Source organism: Manis pentadactyla, chromosome 11 (assembly GCF_030020395.1).
Source record: "Manis pentadactyla isolate mManPen7 chromosome 11, mManPen7.hap1, whole genome shotgun sequence".
Taxonomy (NCBI): Eukaryota; Metazoa; Chordata; class Mammalia; order Pholidota; family Manidae; genus Manis; species Manis pentadactyla.
The window spans coordinates 94,357,991-94,373,848 of NC_080029.1; the positions used below are offsets into that span (position 1 = coordinate 94,357,991).

At 42.4% G+C, this 15,858-nt stretch overlaps 2 long non-coding RNA genes and 3 other non-coding genes across 6 annotated transcripts in view; 2 read left to right on the top strand and 3 right to left on the bottom strand.

Moving 5' to 3' along the window:
* Positions 1-4,046: 4,046 nt before the first annotated feature.
* On the bottom strand, positions 4,047-4,118 carry TRNAH-GUG (transfer RNA histidin (anticodon GUG)). The gene has a single exon. It is a non-coding gene; the product is annotated as a tRNA-His (tRNA).
* A 1,054-nt stretch (positions 4,119-5,172) lies between these two features.
* Positions 5,173-5,244, bottom strand: TRNAH-GUG (transfer RNA histidin (anticodon GUG)). Its single transcript has one exon. It is a non-coding gene; the product is annotated as a tRNA-His (tRNA).
* Positions 5,245-5,366: 122 nt separating this feature from the next.
* On the top strand, positions 5,367-7,861 carry LOC130679425 (uncharacterized). Its single transcript, XR_008992369.1, has 2 exons — positions 5,367-5,484; positions 7,633-7,861. It is a non-coding gene; the product is annotated as an uncharacterized LOC130679425 (long non-coding RNA).
* On the top strand, positions 5,888-5,959 carry TRNAH-GUG (transfer RNA histidin (anticodon GUG)). Its single transcript has one exon. It is a non-coding gene; the product is annotated as a tRNA-His (tRNA).
* Positions 7,862-9,847: 1,986 nt separating the features above from the next.
* The window catches only part of LOC118922533 (uncharacterized), a 77,551-nt gene continuing 71,540 nt past the window's right edge, over positions 9,848-15,858 (bottom strand). For both annotated transcript variants that reach the window (XR_008992595.1, XR_008992594.1), the window contains exon 6: positions 9,848-11,565. This is a non-coding gene — a long non-coding RNA (uncharacterized LOC118922533). The remainder of the gene's footprint in view (positions 11,566-15,858) is intronic.

Genomic DNA, 15,858 nt, shown 5'->3' on the forward strand with positions numbered 1-15,858 from the left:
TGAGTGAGGATTAGGGGATATGATGGATATGAACAGAATCTGAAGACTAAAATGCTTACAATGACAGGTGCCAAATGAAGCCACATGTGTTTAACAAGTATGGAGTTTAGCTGGTGACAGCTCTGCAGAATGGAATCAATTGACTTTGCACAAAAGACAGCAGTCTCCGTGGAGGAGGTAGACCTGAGCTGGGCAGGATTTGAACAGATGAAGGGAAGGAGTGAAAGGTCCTTCCCAGCTGGGAGGCTAGCATGGGCTGAGTGAAGGCATTGAGGTGGGAATGAGCATACCTTAAAGAAGGGGAGGGTTGGGGGTGGAGTAGAGTAGGAAATAAAGTTAGATGAGGAGGGGGGGAGATATTGTAAAGGTAGAGTTTAAATGATAATTAAAAAAAACTGTACTATCTTGTATGCATCACATCCTTACTTTTGTTTTAAGTTATCTGTTAATGCACTTTCCTCCCCTACCAGAGTGTTGGCCCCTGAAGCAGACATTGTTGAGCACCTCATGGGGGCCAGGTAGTTTGCTAGGAACCAAAGGTACAGAGGTGAGGCTGTCACAACAAGGCTCCTCTCAGAGTTGGGTGGAGTATGCCAGATTTAAACTCTTGCATTTTAAGCATTACACCATAGAAATCAGAATTCTGTAGGGGAGCAGGGTGTTCCCATCAATTAACACAGAGCCTTTCATGTGGCAGAAGCTGAACAAATGTTGAAATGAATAAACATCATTTTTCTTGTTTTTATTTTTATATAGCTATAATTGTGGTATATACAGTTTTATATCCTTATTTTTTCACTTAACATTGCATAATTTCCCCATTTTTATTATGTGAACTTAATTTTCTTCCAACTTAAAAAAAAATTTCATACCTACAGAAAAGTTCAAAGAAGGTACAGTGGAAGTCTGTATACCCTTCACCTAGATTCACTACTTTTTAATATTTTGCCATGTTCACTCTATCCCTTTCTCTTTTTTCCCCTTAACCATGTGATGCAAGTTGCAAATATCATGATACTTAAGCTGTAAATACTTCAGCAGCTATTTCCTAAAGATAAGGAATTCTTCTACAGAGCTATGAAGCCATTATCACCATAGTATTGTCTATTATACAGTCCATATTAAATTTTTCCATTTCCCCCCCAGTGTCACATATATATATAATACATACATATATTATATATATTGTGTGTATATATGTGTATATTTGTCTTAATTCAGGATTTAACCAACGCTCCCCCCTTGTATTTGTCTGTTAAGGTTCTTTAGTCTTTTTTAATCTTGAACAATTCCTCATTTTTTTGTTTCTAGTTTGTTTTTCACAACATTGATTGTTTTGAAGAGTCCAAGGCTGTCATCATGTAAAATATTCCAAATTCTGGATTCTTCCAGTTTCCTTATAATTAGATTCAGGTTAAATATTTTTGCAAAGATCACTACATGGAGGATATTGTGGACTTCGCAGTGTGTCACAGTGACAGGCCAATAGTACACATTTATCCCTTTATTGGGGATGCTAGGCTTGATCACTTGGTTAAATTGGCATCCATCAGATCCCTCCACTTTACAATTTAAAGTAAGCTGTGGTGTGATATCCTAAGACCTTTGACTATTTGCTCCCAAGAATGTTTCACCCAGTCGTTTTAGCTTCCATTGATGATCTATGTTTGCATTTGATATTACACTGGAAATTGCAAAATGGTGGCTCTCTAATTCTGCCATTTGTTCTGCACTTATTATCTGTTATTCTTCTGTATAGAAGAGCTCCTTCTTCTCCTCCTCCTTTTCTTCTCTTTCTTCTTCTCCATCCTCTTCTTCATCTTGCTCTTCCCCAACTTCTTTCTTTCCACCTCCTCCTCTTTCTTCCCCTCTCTCTTACCCTATGGGCTCAAAAATTGCTTTTTTAATTCGATGTGATATAATCCATTACCATCATTTTTTGATGCTCAAGTTGCCCCAATTTGGCCAATAGAGTCAAGAGGCTTTGATGTCCTTTTGACTTGGTCCTATCAATATTTTAGTAGTTACTTGTTTCCTCACACAAGATATTCCACACTCAACTTGTATTTTCCCTCCTGTAGTAATTTCTTTAAGGGAATCAATCTTACTCCATTTAGTTGGAAATGGCATCTAAAAGTTGACAACTATTTGTGTACTTTTGATACATTAAAAATGACTACTTAATATATCATCAAATAAAAATACTGTAGCTTAGTTCAACATTGCCTTATTTGTTGAACATTTAGGCTAGTTCCATTCTCCACCCTTTTATATAACTCTGGAATGAACATCATTATACAGATAACTTTTCCAAGTTTACGATGGATTGTTTCCTTTGGTAGGATCCCCAAAGGTGGAATTATTGGGGCACAGAGTATATATATTTTTTGACTTTTGATACACATTGCCCAGTTGCTTTAATGGAAGGTTTTAAAGGTCAACAATGACTTCTAAGTGTCAAACCCAATAGTTTTGTCTCATTTGTCTTTCTTCTTCGCAGCACCTGAATCTGCTGATCTCCTCCATCCTCAAAAGCTTCTTCTCCCAAACTTTCCTTACAATGTCACTGTTCTGGTTTTCATCCTTTCTCTCAGGCCATATCCTCTTTTCTCCCCTCCAGCTCCCAAATTTGAGCATGTCCCAAGGCCTAGGCCTTAACCCTCACTTTTCACACTGGGTACTGAATGGGGTGTCTTCACTTCCGTTTGCCTAACTTTGGATGCCCAGTCCTGTCCTGAGCTCTGATCCCTTATGGGTTTTGCCTTCTTTTGAGACTGGTCCTTGCCTTTTGTCTCCAGCCTTGCCTTGGGCCCATGTCTGTCCACAACCTTGAAAGGACAATCATGTCCTAGTACAATTACATATGCACTCTGTTCTTTGAGATTCTTTGAGATGTAGATGGAGTTTTTCATTTGGTCCAGGTTTTCTATTTGTCTGATATGAAAATAACATGAACCATGTTGAAAGAATACAACTTAAGATGCAACCCTAAAACAAACTGAGGCATTTCACTCATTTATAGACTCCATAAGAGATCCCTGTCCAAATATTTATGGAGAGGCTATATGTTGGAACATAAACATAGTAAGATTCAGTTCTGCCTTTGATTAACTTGAATTTTCTAACTTTAATGGTTTGTGACTTAAGTTGGATCCTGACAATAAGATAAGGGAGAGAGGAAAGTGGAGGGTCTACAAAGTGGACTACCGAGTCAAATCCCTCTTTCCAGTTCCAAATCCAGGATGCTTCCCTATCCTTGCAACCTGAAATCAAAATAGGGCTCCTTCCCAAGAGAGCCTAGGCTCTCATCCAATGGCTTACATGAGCACAGTAGGGAATCCCTTTTCCCTATCTTACAGACTCAACCGTCTCCCACCCTTCCCAGCCAGGGAGAAAAAAGACAGGATCTAGGTGGGTGGATATTCCTTCCAGATTTGTGTGCCCTTCCCCATAAAGGGAGATTGCCTACCAGTGCAATTTAGCCTCCCAAGTTGTGACTTCTGAGGGACAGGGAGAGGAGGGGAAGAGGTCATTTGTATTATGCAAGAATCAGCAGAAATGTATTTTTATACATTTATACATGTTTAAATGTTTGTTTATACAAGGACTGTCATGGAAAGATATACTGGAAACTAACAGTAATTGGTGGATGAGGTGAAGGATGAGAGCGAGACATTTACTTTCCCCTGGAGATGCGTACGTATTCTCTATTGAAAAATGAACTCATTTAAAAAATGCATAAGAAGGAAAAAAAAACTCAAGGTCACGGGGAGAGCAGTTTTGCTGGTGTAGGAGAATGATTCAGACAACGATTTTCTGTTTTCTTTTTCAGGAGGGAAGGGATTATAACTGATCTGAAACTGTATTCAGAACATTGAATGAGAATTACTGTAGATGGCGATGTTAAGGGTGGCTTAATTTCTGAAGTGGAGAGATACAGCCGTTTATTTCAGGGAAGTGCGTTATGATAGGTAAAAAATGTCATTGACTCGAAGGGTGGAAGACTCTAAAAACAGAGGTCCCTTGCCGTGCCATTGTTCCCACAATGCCGTGACTCGGATTCGAACCGAGGTTGCTGCGGCCACAACGCAGAGTACTAACCACTATACGATCACGGCGCGCTACCGAAGACCTGCAGTAGTTCTGGGCTTATTTTCTTCTTCATGAGGCATCAGCCTTCCCAATCCGCACGTTACCACAGGGCCGGCCCACCTATGGGGCGGGGTTCCAGCCCAAGGATGAGTCTGAAAATGCGCAGCCTCATCGCGCTGTCGCTCGCTGCTCGGGTTCTCTCACCTTCGGGTCCATAAACCACCAGAGGTGTGATGATGCCAGGGGAGAAGTCTGGTTTTCCTTGTCCATCACTGCTCCCATCTTCCTGGCGACTAGAACCAGGCTGAGTGCACAGCATGCAGTGCCTTTTTTTTCTAAACTGAGAACCTGCCACGGTTCTAACAAGTGAATCTAAAGTGACCGACCACCCGCCTCTCCGGTGTCATCTGCTCTGATCACCGCTCCCTCTGGCTCGCAGAATAGCCAGAAGGCTCTTGCTAAACATGAATTGAAACCTTTCACTTCTCCACCTCTCATCCGACTCCCAAAACTGCAGGAAATTCGTCGATCTATTCCAATTCATCATTTGGACCTCCCTCAGTGTCGCTTCCCACTCCCTAATCACTTGGATTCATTCACTCAACAGGTCCTTGATAAGCGCCTATTATCTGTCAGGCAGGGGCTTTGGGGATCCTGGGGGTGAAACGATTGACTTACAAAGAGGATGGTAGTTCCTAGTACATACCTCATTCATGCCTTTGCGCACAATTGACAAATTCTCTCTCTGTTTTAAGAGCTACTTCAAAGGCCACCTCCTTTGCAAAGCCTTCTCTTCTTATTGGGAGTCCGTTTCCAGTGATGCCATGGCAATTCGTACTTGTCTACTACAGCACTTGCCAGCCTTGGGATTGTTCTGGACTTTGTCCTCAAAGAACAATAACGCGAGTAATCGGAAGCCTACATTCTTCACAAGTCCAATTTAGCCAGAGCTGGAGTAAAAGTCGTTTCCAACCGTCACAATGGGATCGAGACTCATTTTATAGAATGTAACAGACTGGAGATTAAAATGGAGGAGAGTGAAAAAAAGGACAAGCCCCTGCCGTGTAATTGCTCTCGCAATGCCGTGACTCGGATTCGAACCGAGGTTGCTGCGGCCACAACGCAGAGTACTAACCACTATACGATCACGGCGAGCTACTGGGCACCCGGAACCTCGGCTTTTTGCCTGAGGTCTTCTCTGTTGAAAGCCCCGCCCCCTTGACTTGTCATTCTCTGTCATTGTTTGTTCCCGCCCATCTCTAACTGCGCCGCTCTGAGAGTGCACGCAGGCGTACTGGTCACCGCTCTCTTAATTTTAGTCCGCACTCCGGCGCCGGCCAAATCCAGCAGCTCGGGGTTCCTTTTCCCTGCGCCTCAAATGAAGTTTTACGGGTGGGATGGAACTGATTTTTCCGTCTTGTAGAGTTTAAGAGCCCCATGCCCAGCCAGAGTCTGTTCAGATAGCGTGAGCGCCAGGGCATGGTGTGTGCGAGAGAGACCCAGGGCCACCATTCGGGCGATCCTGGTGCCTCACATACTTTCAAGCTACGTGAGAGTCCTGCCTCCCAGGAATCCTTTAGTTTGCAAAGCACTTTCAAGTTCTTTTTTCTACAATCCGTGAGAACGACCAGCGGAGACCAAATGGGGAGTCCATGGTGGCCCCATTCCTCTTCAGGGTCCGTGTGAGGGTCGTTGGCTCGGTAGACAGTGAACAATTTCGGAAGACCAGAACGGATGCTGTCTAGAAGAGAAGAACCATACTCGGCAAGCAACTTCCGTGGCGTTCCGGTAGCTCGCCGTGATCGTATAGTGGTTAGTACTCTGCGTTGTGGCCGCAGCAACCTCGGTTCGAATCCGAGTCACGGCATTGTGGGAACAATGGCACGGCAAGAGCGCCTTTTTAGGTCTGAAAAACCACATTCTCCTCTGTGTTGATTCTTGGTTGCTGCTTAGCAGATTCTAGGTTAAACTCGAAATAAGAACGCAGCAAAAAGTTCTGGGGGAACCTTGGGACTGTACTTTCTCTTCTGTGTCTCCATCTTCCAGTGAACCAGCTAACCGCATCTTCCGTGGTGTGGTGGTTTAATTTTAGGGCGTTATTCTGTGTGGTACCCTTCCTCATTTGGCCCCATCAATGGTCAAATCATATACTGGGTCCTCTAAAAAAAGCTCACCCGGGCTAAAAACTTCAATTCTTTGGAGTGTAGGGATTGTAGGAACATTTACTAAGGGTTATTAGAATGCAGAATAGACAATACTGTGAACCTGGTTCAAATACTGAGACAAGTGAAAAATGTGACCTCACTGGCAGCACTGGTTCCTGTAGCCTCTTGGAGAGAATCTAATAGATGTTTGTGACCTCTATCCATCTCCCCAACCTCAGGGGTGAGAGGGAATTTTCTCCTGCAGAGTTTTTTCTTACTCTTCATCAGGTTTAAAGCAAATTTTATCTGTTAGTTTGTTTTAGGCGCCCTTAAAAAATCCAAACTCAACAAATTCGGGTCTGTCATTTGACGTTCGGCAAAATGGAAATGAATTTAGATTCCGCTCTCAGGTGGCTGGTCGCCGCTGTGTCACTGACAAGGTGGGAATCAGTTAGGACTTATTGAGTAATAGATCCTTCCAGGGAACCTGGGGTTGGCAAAGCAAGTCTAGAAGCATTCCTAGGAGAGATGGACATCGCAATGGGATTGTGTCCCCCTTTACCGACAATCCATCAGCAAAGACTGAGTGAAGTGAGTGTAAGAGCAAGACACATCTGCGGGCTGTAATTTCCCCAGGTCTCCCCGTTCCCAGTTCCCTAAGTTTGTTGAGTTTAAAGTAACACTCAGGACAACTCAGACCAGGAGAGAACAGAATGCAGGAGGGTGAGCCTAAGAACTTGCCACCCTTTCCAGCTAGAGGTCTGACATTTTTCTACATTATTAGCACCAGGGAAGAGGCAGGAGATGTAAGAGCTCTCTGTTTGCACATTCCAGCTCCAGCTGTTTCTTGTCTTGGTTGGATTTGTTACTTTCTGCAGGTTTCCACTGTCCACTCTAAATCACTTACTAAGTCCTATTTAAGTTTTCCTTAAATAAAATAGTATAATGGGAATATGACATGATGAAATCAACTCCTTAAAAATGAACACAGTGGGACTTAAGCATCTAAATGAGTTCTGTGTTTCAAAGCAGGCTTTCCGCTTTTTCCAACCAGTTGCCCAAAACATTTTTGGAACTCTTGTTTGGAGATTACTTTCAGGGCTAATTTATAAGCCATATGAGTAAATCCATCTCAGTATTTATAGTCACATTTTAAATTGAAATGATTTTTGGCTGCTTCTAAATCCACCTTTGAAGAAAACGATGTCACCACTGAGTTTTTAAGGTGTACCAACCTTCACCAACAAACCCAAAAATGTTTTAAGTAACATTCCAGCAAAACATTTTTGGTGTAAGTGTGTAGACTTTTAAGGGGCAAACCTTGAAAGGGAAAAGTATAATTTATAAGACTTTATAAGTCTATAATTTATAACACTCAGAGTGTTTGCTTAAACAGTTAGCCCCACGGCTTCCTGTCACACCTGGTGCATTTGGGAGCTGCTGCTGTTAGCAGGTCACAGGGGGACAGACCAGATCTGCAGCCTTGCTGTCACCTGGAAGCTGGTTCGAAATTTAGCATCTTGGTCTGCAACCCAGAACAACTGGATTGGAATCTTCATTTTAACAAGATCTTCCCCAGGTGACTCATCTGCACATTAAAGTTTGAGAAGTGCTGTTCTAGTCTAGAGGAAGTGGCTGGGTGTAATGGAGTCCTTCACTGTTCACCTTATGAGTACTTGGGGTTACCAGCAGGTACCCCAAATCTATTGGGCCTTATCGATGGGGGTGACAGATTTTGAGGATGAAAAGATGGAGAGAAGGTAGAGATCCTGGTTCACCCAGGAGCCCATGTTTGGGGGCTTGTAGGGAGGCGGCAGTGTCGCTGGACTTCCTCTGGGAGGTGCTGCAGCCCAGGAAGTGGATGTGTTATGCTGAGGCTGGGTAAGACTCAAGACCACACCACTTTACACTTAACCCCTGTAACAGAGGGTCCATTCCTTAAGGATTCTCTAGATATTATGAACTTATTCATTCATTCATTCACTGTTCATTCAGTACACTAACATCTTCTAGCTCTTAAAGTGCCGTACATCATGGGGAGCTGCAAAGTTATATGATATGTCTTGCCTACAGTAATGAGTTTTTCCAGCTGGAAGAAAATACTAGCCCACGGGCAACAATCAGAAAAGAACACAAGACATTCTCCATAGAAGAGCTGACATAAGCGTCCAGCAGAATTGTAAAATAACTGAAGTTTATTTTCAGCACTTTCAGTCCCCATCATTCTGACGCTCTTCCACCTCTTTGTGTTGTCCTTATTTCCTGCATTCTCATTCATTCAATAAACAATATTTATTGAGGGCCTACTATGTGCCGGGCACTGTTCTAGGTTCTAGGGCTGTAGTAATGAATAAGATAGATGTGTTGCTTTCATACATCTACATTTTAGTGCAGGAGTCAGAAAGGAAAGTTAAAACATAAATAAGAGAATTTGGGTCAATGGAAAATAATGTAATACAATGTCCTCCTGTTCTTTGCCTATTGCCCACCCTTCTATCCCCTCAGCTCCTTTGTCTGTACAAAGTATGATGACTGGTAATAGCAAGGGTTGCCTTTTAATAGGGATTGAAGTTTTACACTGAAGTGATAAGTTCTAACCCAGAGTGGCCCAGATGTGGTATAAAAAGCCTTCAGATCTGAGGCAGTCTTGTGTGGGCAGGGTGAGGAGGACTCTGTGACCTGCATGGACCCACAGTATAATCCATACACCTAGGTGGATGCTGAGGGCCAATGAGCAGGACCAAAAGACCACAGGTAGGCCAAGAACTTGCCAAGGATACCAGGAAAACAAAGCACCCATCCAAAAGTAAGAAAAAATTTGGGGAGAATGAAAAGCACTGAAGTGATAATTTCAGGAGAGAAAAAAAACAAACAGAACTTGGTTTGGAAATAATAAACTATAAGTAAGTACTGAAAAGTTTTCAATTACATATGGAAGACATTATAATTTTTTCAGTGCTTAAGACCTTGAGAAGCTAATCTAGCCCTGCTGATGCACTAAACCAGTGCCCGGGATCAAAGATGTGACCCCCCCCCCAGGGAAGAAAGGGGGAGAGATCCTAAATTAAGATTATATTTCTTAATTTCTTATGTACCCAGTGGAACATATTCAAATAGAAAATAAATACTAAGAAAAAGAAAGTTGCATTTCTTGTGTATTCTTGGGTTTGTCAACTGAGATGTGCACCTAATACATAGGCTGAGTGACTATAGCTAGCACAGAAGTTGACATGTGCTAAGTGCTCAGTATGCACTAATTGGTCTCTTGCTTCCAGGTACTTCTCACTAAACCCATGAAAAGAAACCATGGGGAGATTTTGCAGGACTATTCCTGTCATGAAGCCTAAAACTCATTCCTGAGTCAGGAAGAATGCAGGAGCCCCCTCCCAGAAGAAAAGATTTAAATTGAGTGGTTTCCAAACATTATTCTAGAACTGATAAATGGGGATGAACTTTTCATGATGGAATGAAAAAAATAAATTTAGTGTGGTAAGCTTTTCAAAAGGCTAAATGTATTTAATTCAAAGAACTTTAAGGCTGAGATTATGTCCTTCCAACTTTGAGGTATTAAAGTGACTTCTCTTTTATAAAATGATAGAGAAAGTAGGTGATCATTTTTAAAAACATCTTTATTTGGAAAAATTACAAACTGGCAATCCTGTGTTGATCTCCAAAATTATTTTTGGAATTTAAAATCTAAAGTTACAACACTTACTACAGAGCCCAGAGAACAAAGCATCAGTCTGAGAAGAAATGCCCCTGGGTTTGTAGGAAAATTTAGCTCCCTGGTCTGGTTGGTGAGGTTAAGGCGTGGGGACTAACCTGATGTTGGAAGTGGACTCTTCCCTCCTATCACACCCATAGTTGTTTCCTCTTTACCTCAGAGGTAGAGTGGATGGACAGGATGGATGAAGGAAATGTATGTGGGGCTTGAGAGGAAGCTCTAATATTAATGGTATTTTCTAGAGTCGTGGTAGTCAAAAAAGTATGAAAAGAGATTTATCCATGTTGCCCTAATGTCATCATTAGCATTGAGAATATGACATGATAACATAGTATGCAAATTTCAAATGTAATTTTAAGTTAAAAGGGGAGAGACTCATGTAAAAATTGCAACAAATTGACTTCACTTTCTTGCTATTTTCAACTTTCTCTTAAATTTTTGAGTCAAAATACTTCTGTGTCATGACTCCTCTTTGGTTTCCTGGCCTCATCTTGAATCTAGATGACTTCCTTTGTCACCATATCATTAGAGAGGCTAAAAACTTTTTCCCTTAATTTTCTTTAGATCAAATACCCTATAAGAACTTGTGGTGGTTTTAAAATACATTCCCAAATTCTTTGGTACCCCTCCCTGGAGTGAGGGCAGGACTTCCTGACTTCTTCAAATGAAAAGGATATAGTAGAAGTGATGGTGGGTTACTTCTGATATGAGGTCATAAAGTGCATTGTGACTTCCTCTGCTCTCTTTCTTGGATCACTAGCTCCAGAGAAAGCCAGCTGCCATCTCATGAGGACACTCAAAGAAGCTCACAGAGTGACCCATGATGTGGGGAACTGAGGCCTCCTGTCAGTCATCGTCAGGGAGATGAGCCAATACCTACGTAAGGGAGCCATCTTGGGAGCGGATCCCGCAGCCTCCTTCAGATGACTACAGCCCCAGCTGACAGCTTGACTGAAATTTCATGAGAAACTCTGAACCAAAGACCCTCAGTTAAGTCACTTCCAAATTACTGAGAAGAAACTGTGAGATAATAATTGTTGTCTTAAGCTACTAAGTTTTCAGGTAATTTGTTACACTGTGATAAATGATATAGATTTTGTTATCAGAAGTATGATGCTGCTATTACAAAAACAAAATGTGAAAGTGGCTTTGGAACTCAGCAGACACTGGAAAAAATTTTGAGCGGGTTAGTGAAAATCTGAATAGACTTAAAGAATTTGCCTGTCTCTTGTTCTTCAGATTTCACACAAGTACTGCTCATCTGTGGAATCTAATATGGAAAATGGTTGTCAAAGGATTCTAAATGTTTTATAGACTTCCTAACCTTTTTGGGGGAACACGGAATGATGCTGAGCTGCCAATAGAGAGTCTGGTGCAGCTCATTGTTTCAGGTACTCAGCATCCATTTTACTCACAGTTAATTTCCAAAAAACCATAGCAACAGCATAATGCTTTCACCTAATGTTCTGTGACTTCCTCTTGTACAAACGAAGATGTCTTACCATCCTATCAGTCTTATTTTTCCCGAAGTCTTATTAGTCATTTCTCTTGACTTTACGACGGTCATTCTTTCTCTTTCTTCAGTCACAATCCGCTTACGATATCCTGTAACATAAAAACCAAAATAAAAGGTTAATTACCATCTACTCACCCCATATGAAATGGTACAGGAAAGGGAAGAAGGAGAAGAAATTATCAAACATGTATGCAAAATAAACCAAGGAAAAAATATGCCTAGCTACAAAAATCTTGTCCTAATTGGTGATGAGGCAGTAGTTGGAGTTTATAATTTCCTTCTTCCCCTACCCAAATCACATTTCCGATGCCCTCAGCCATCACTTCAGCTACACATGGTTTTTTATCTGACGGTGTGGGGTAAAACTGCATTCTTTCTAGAATCTCTCGCCGGGCCTTAATCCATTTATATGTCAACAGGTGTTTCTTCCCGCAGCCTCTGCGATAAGGAGCGGAGAGAGGCTGTTCTCTCCTCCCCTCTGTTGCGTAATTGGCCTGGCGCCTGTCAGTCACTGGGGATCCGCCCGCGGAGGTCCTCCCGGAAGAGGAGGGGGCGGAGGCCGGTGTGCGCTGGATTGGCGGAGACGGGGAGCGAGAGCTGTGGTCAGAGGAGACAAATGGAAATGAGCCCCATGGTTGAGCAATGAACAGGTTTCTCCTTATCTGGCCTTTCCTTGGACTAATTTCAGTCACACCGGTTTATTTGCCCGCTTCAGGAACAGGCTTCCTCCCCGGAGCCACAGATGGTATGACTCAAACCTTCACTCTTAAGTGTGTGAACCATTAGTGGTCCTGACTGCACCGTATTGCTGTAGTCTTCCCGTAACTTTTACCACGAGACACCAAAATCCTAAAAGCCACCATATCCACCGTAAGTGTAAATTCACGGAGGAGCTGCTCTCCTCTCCGTGATGGAGCAATGTAATCGACCTGCTGCCAGGTGACCGGATAGTGCTGCTAACCTTTGATCCTCAATCCATTCTCAAAGTCACTTCTTGAGACAGTCTAGACTTAGCTGAGCCACTAGTGAGCTTTGTGCAATCAAAAGGCTAAAGAATGATACTACGGACTCAGCATTAGTCTCTGCTATTGGTAGATTTGTTGGGGAGAAAGTCGGTTCACACAGGGAGGTCAGAGTGAGACATGAAACCAAAGTTAAGAAGGCAAAGTAAATTTTATTTCGCCCTGTACTGCAGAGCGGGCCTGCCTAACGTTGGGCAGGAAGTTTACTCTGCGGCTTCTTTAATGGGGTTATTGTCAGGAAAGAGAAGTCCTTGACTGAAGATCTTTGGCCGTGGAGACCTGGTCTAATTTGTAAAAAGAAGACTTGGGCTGCTCTGATGATTTGTGTGCCTCTTCTGATTTTTTTTTTCTTATCTGAAGAGTGTCTGTGCTTGGAGACTTCTCATCTGGGTATGTTGTTTTTTCATCTGGGGAGTGCTTGGATATTCCAAGTAACTCCTGGTCCTTGAAACTTCAACTAATTAACTCTGTCTTTCTGGCTCTCTGGTTTTATCTGGTTAACTCTTTCAGTCCCTTTTAGTGGGATTTACTAGCTTTATTGTCCCTCCACCTGCTTATGTCTACCTTTCTGCCTAACACATTTAGCACTGGCCAGTGGAAGAGGCCAGTTTAGCCTTGGTGAGAAGTTGCAGTTACAGAGCTCATGCATAACTTCCATCCCTGCCACCGTGGCCACTTTGTGTGTGAGTCCATGGAGCAAGCACTGGTGTCACTGAGGAAACAGACTGAAAGATATCCAGTCTCCTGCCAGTGGCCCCCATTTGGCTAAACCCAACCAGAAACCACAGGGCAAGGCAGCCTATGAGGCAGCCCATGCGAGTCAGAGAAGGATGGAGAAAGACAGAGAGGAGATCTGGAGGAGGAGACAAAAGTTACCCATACTCTTGACTGTGGTGCCTCACGTAATATCTCTGCTTACCAGGACTAGACTTTTTTCAATGAAGACTTTTGTAGACACTTATCTTAAATCTAGGGAGATCATGACCAATCAGCCAGTGACAAGGATGCCTGTAGCTCAAACCATTCTGATTACCACACAAGCTCTGTGTCCCATTTCCATAACCATGAGCATGCTCTTTGGCATTTACATGTTTCCATTTAGCCCCTTGCCACTCTGAGATCCCATTGAGATCAAGGAGCCTAGAAAAATGCCTGGCACATACTGTATGTTCAAATACTTGTTGACTGCATAAGGACCTTATGAGGTAGATACTGTTATCTGCTCTTTATATATTTTGTTAGAGTCAACTGGCTTACCTTTCTGGATATATTTTATCATTTCTCTCTTCCAGATCTTAGAATGATTCCCTAATGCTTAATACCACAATCAGAGATATTACTCCAAGCCCAGGAAGTTTAATTGTTGGGTAGACTAAGCATCAACTCATGGAAACAGCAGCATCTGCAATGTTCTTTCTGCCTCCATCTCAGAAGCTGTATTTTTCAGCAGTGAAGAGTGTGAATTTTTTCACCTGTCTGACAAGATAAGAACTCAGAGATGTGAAACAGTGTCAGGGAAGCAAACTCAAGACTGAGGGAATCCAGAGACTTGGGCTGCATCCTGGTTCTGCCCTTTGGGGTACTGTATTAGTTTTCTCAGGCTGTTGTGACAAATTACCACAAATAGGTGGCTTAAACAACAGAATTTTGTTCTCTTACAGTTCTAGAGGCTAAAAGTTCAAAATCAAGGTATTGGCAGAATCGCACTCCCTCCAAAGGCTCTAGGGGAGAAACCTTCCTTGTCTCTCAGTTTCTGGTGACTCCAGACATTCCTTGACCAGTGGCTTGCCTAATTCCAGCTATGTCTCCATCCTCATATTGCATTGTCTCTCTTCTATGTCTCAAATCTCCCTTCTGCCTTTCTCTGACAAGGCCATCTGTCATTGGATTTACAGCCTATCCCTAAATCTCAAGAGTCATCTTAATTACATCTGCAAAGACACTTTTTCCAAATAAGATCACATTCAAGGCTCCAGATGTTGGGACTTGGACATCTTTTTCGGGGCCCACTATAGGCACACTGAGTCCCATCCTTCTCTGGGCCTCAGTTTCCCTATCTGTAAAATGAAGGATTTGGACTGGATGAATCCCTAAACATTTTATAAATCTCCTAATCTTTAGTTCACTAATCAAGGTTCTATAAATAATATTACCACACCCAAAGCAGTTCTAGGAGACAGCTAACAATCAATCACTACAAATTCCCCAAAGCATAGCTCCACAATGCAGACAAGAGGCCCTGCTACTGACTTCTGTGCTGTGTTTGTAAACCTACTTTCAGCCTGGCTTAGTATCAGGAAACTGAAGCTGGCTCTAACTTAGTAAGTTGCCTCAATAGCTCACAACAACATGCCCCCCACCAAAATACAGGTTTCTGATTTTTTAACAAATCCTGATCGACAGGAAAAGGTCTTCTACTCAATTTTCACCTTAAATTAATGATTTAATTAAAAGTTATCCAGAATAAAATTGTTTTTTTCCTGACAGCTGAATTTTGCAAATATCTATCCTTACATATTATTGCCAGTGTCATTCTATTTAATTTGCTTGGATCTCAGAAGGCCACAGGAGAGATTTCATGACTCTTGAAAATAAAATTTTTTAATGCTTTATTTGTATATAAACCTCATTTGTAAGTTATTTAGATATATACGAGCGGCTATTTTAGCAGGAGAATCTCCCAGTAATTTTTAATGTTCTCTAAAGAAAAAGTTGAGTCTGTGCTGAGTGATACAGGAGACTGCTCTCCTGGAAACCAACAAGGCAGTGAAAGGTCAGCCATTTAGACAACAGAGCACCTTGAAAGTCTATAGAAAAGCTGGTGACCCACCTAAAAACATTCTCAAAATGATACAGAGGCCCAACATTTTAATGAGGCAGAAGGTTAAGAGTGGGCAATACACTGAGAATATGTCTGATAACACTTCCTAACAGTTTCATAGAAAAACCTTTGTTTCTAATGATCTCTTTGAGCTCCCTCTTCCAAGCAGTAGCGGTGTATCTGTCTGGAAAGGGTAATAGTTTTGTGATTAACATCCAGCACTGTGGCCACCCGAAGGCATGGCAGTACTCCAGGTACAGCTGTCCGTCAACAGAGTTCTCCCCTTCCTCCGGCCACTCACTGCCACACCCCCTCCCTGCAGCCTGTTCCACCACGGCCCCCTTCTGCTACTCTCTCCGCAGGCAGCTCTCTCCTCTCTGGCCCCACCTCCCACATCTAACTGTCTGATCAGGTACTCTAACCCTGGGGCCCTGTTCTGTGATTTCCAAGATAAACAGTTAATCATTTAAGGTTTTATTTTAAATACTTTATAATTGTTTATTAACCTTTGCTAAGGTTTATGCTGTGCCAGCATGGAG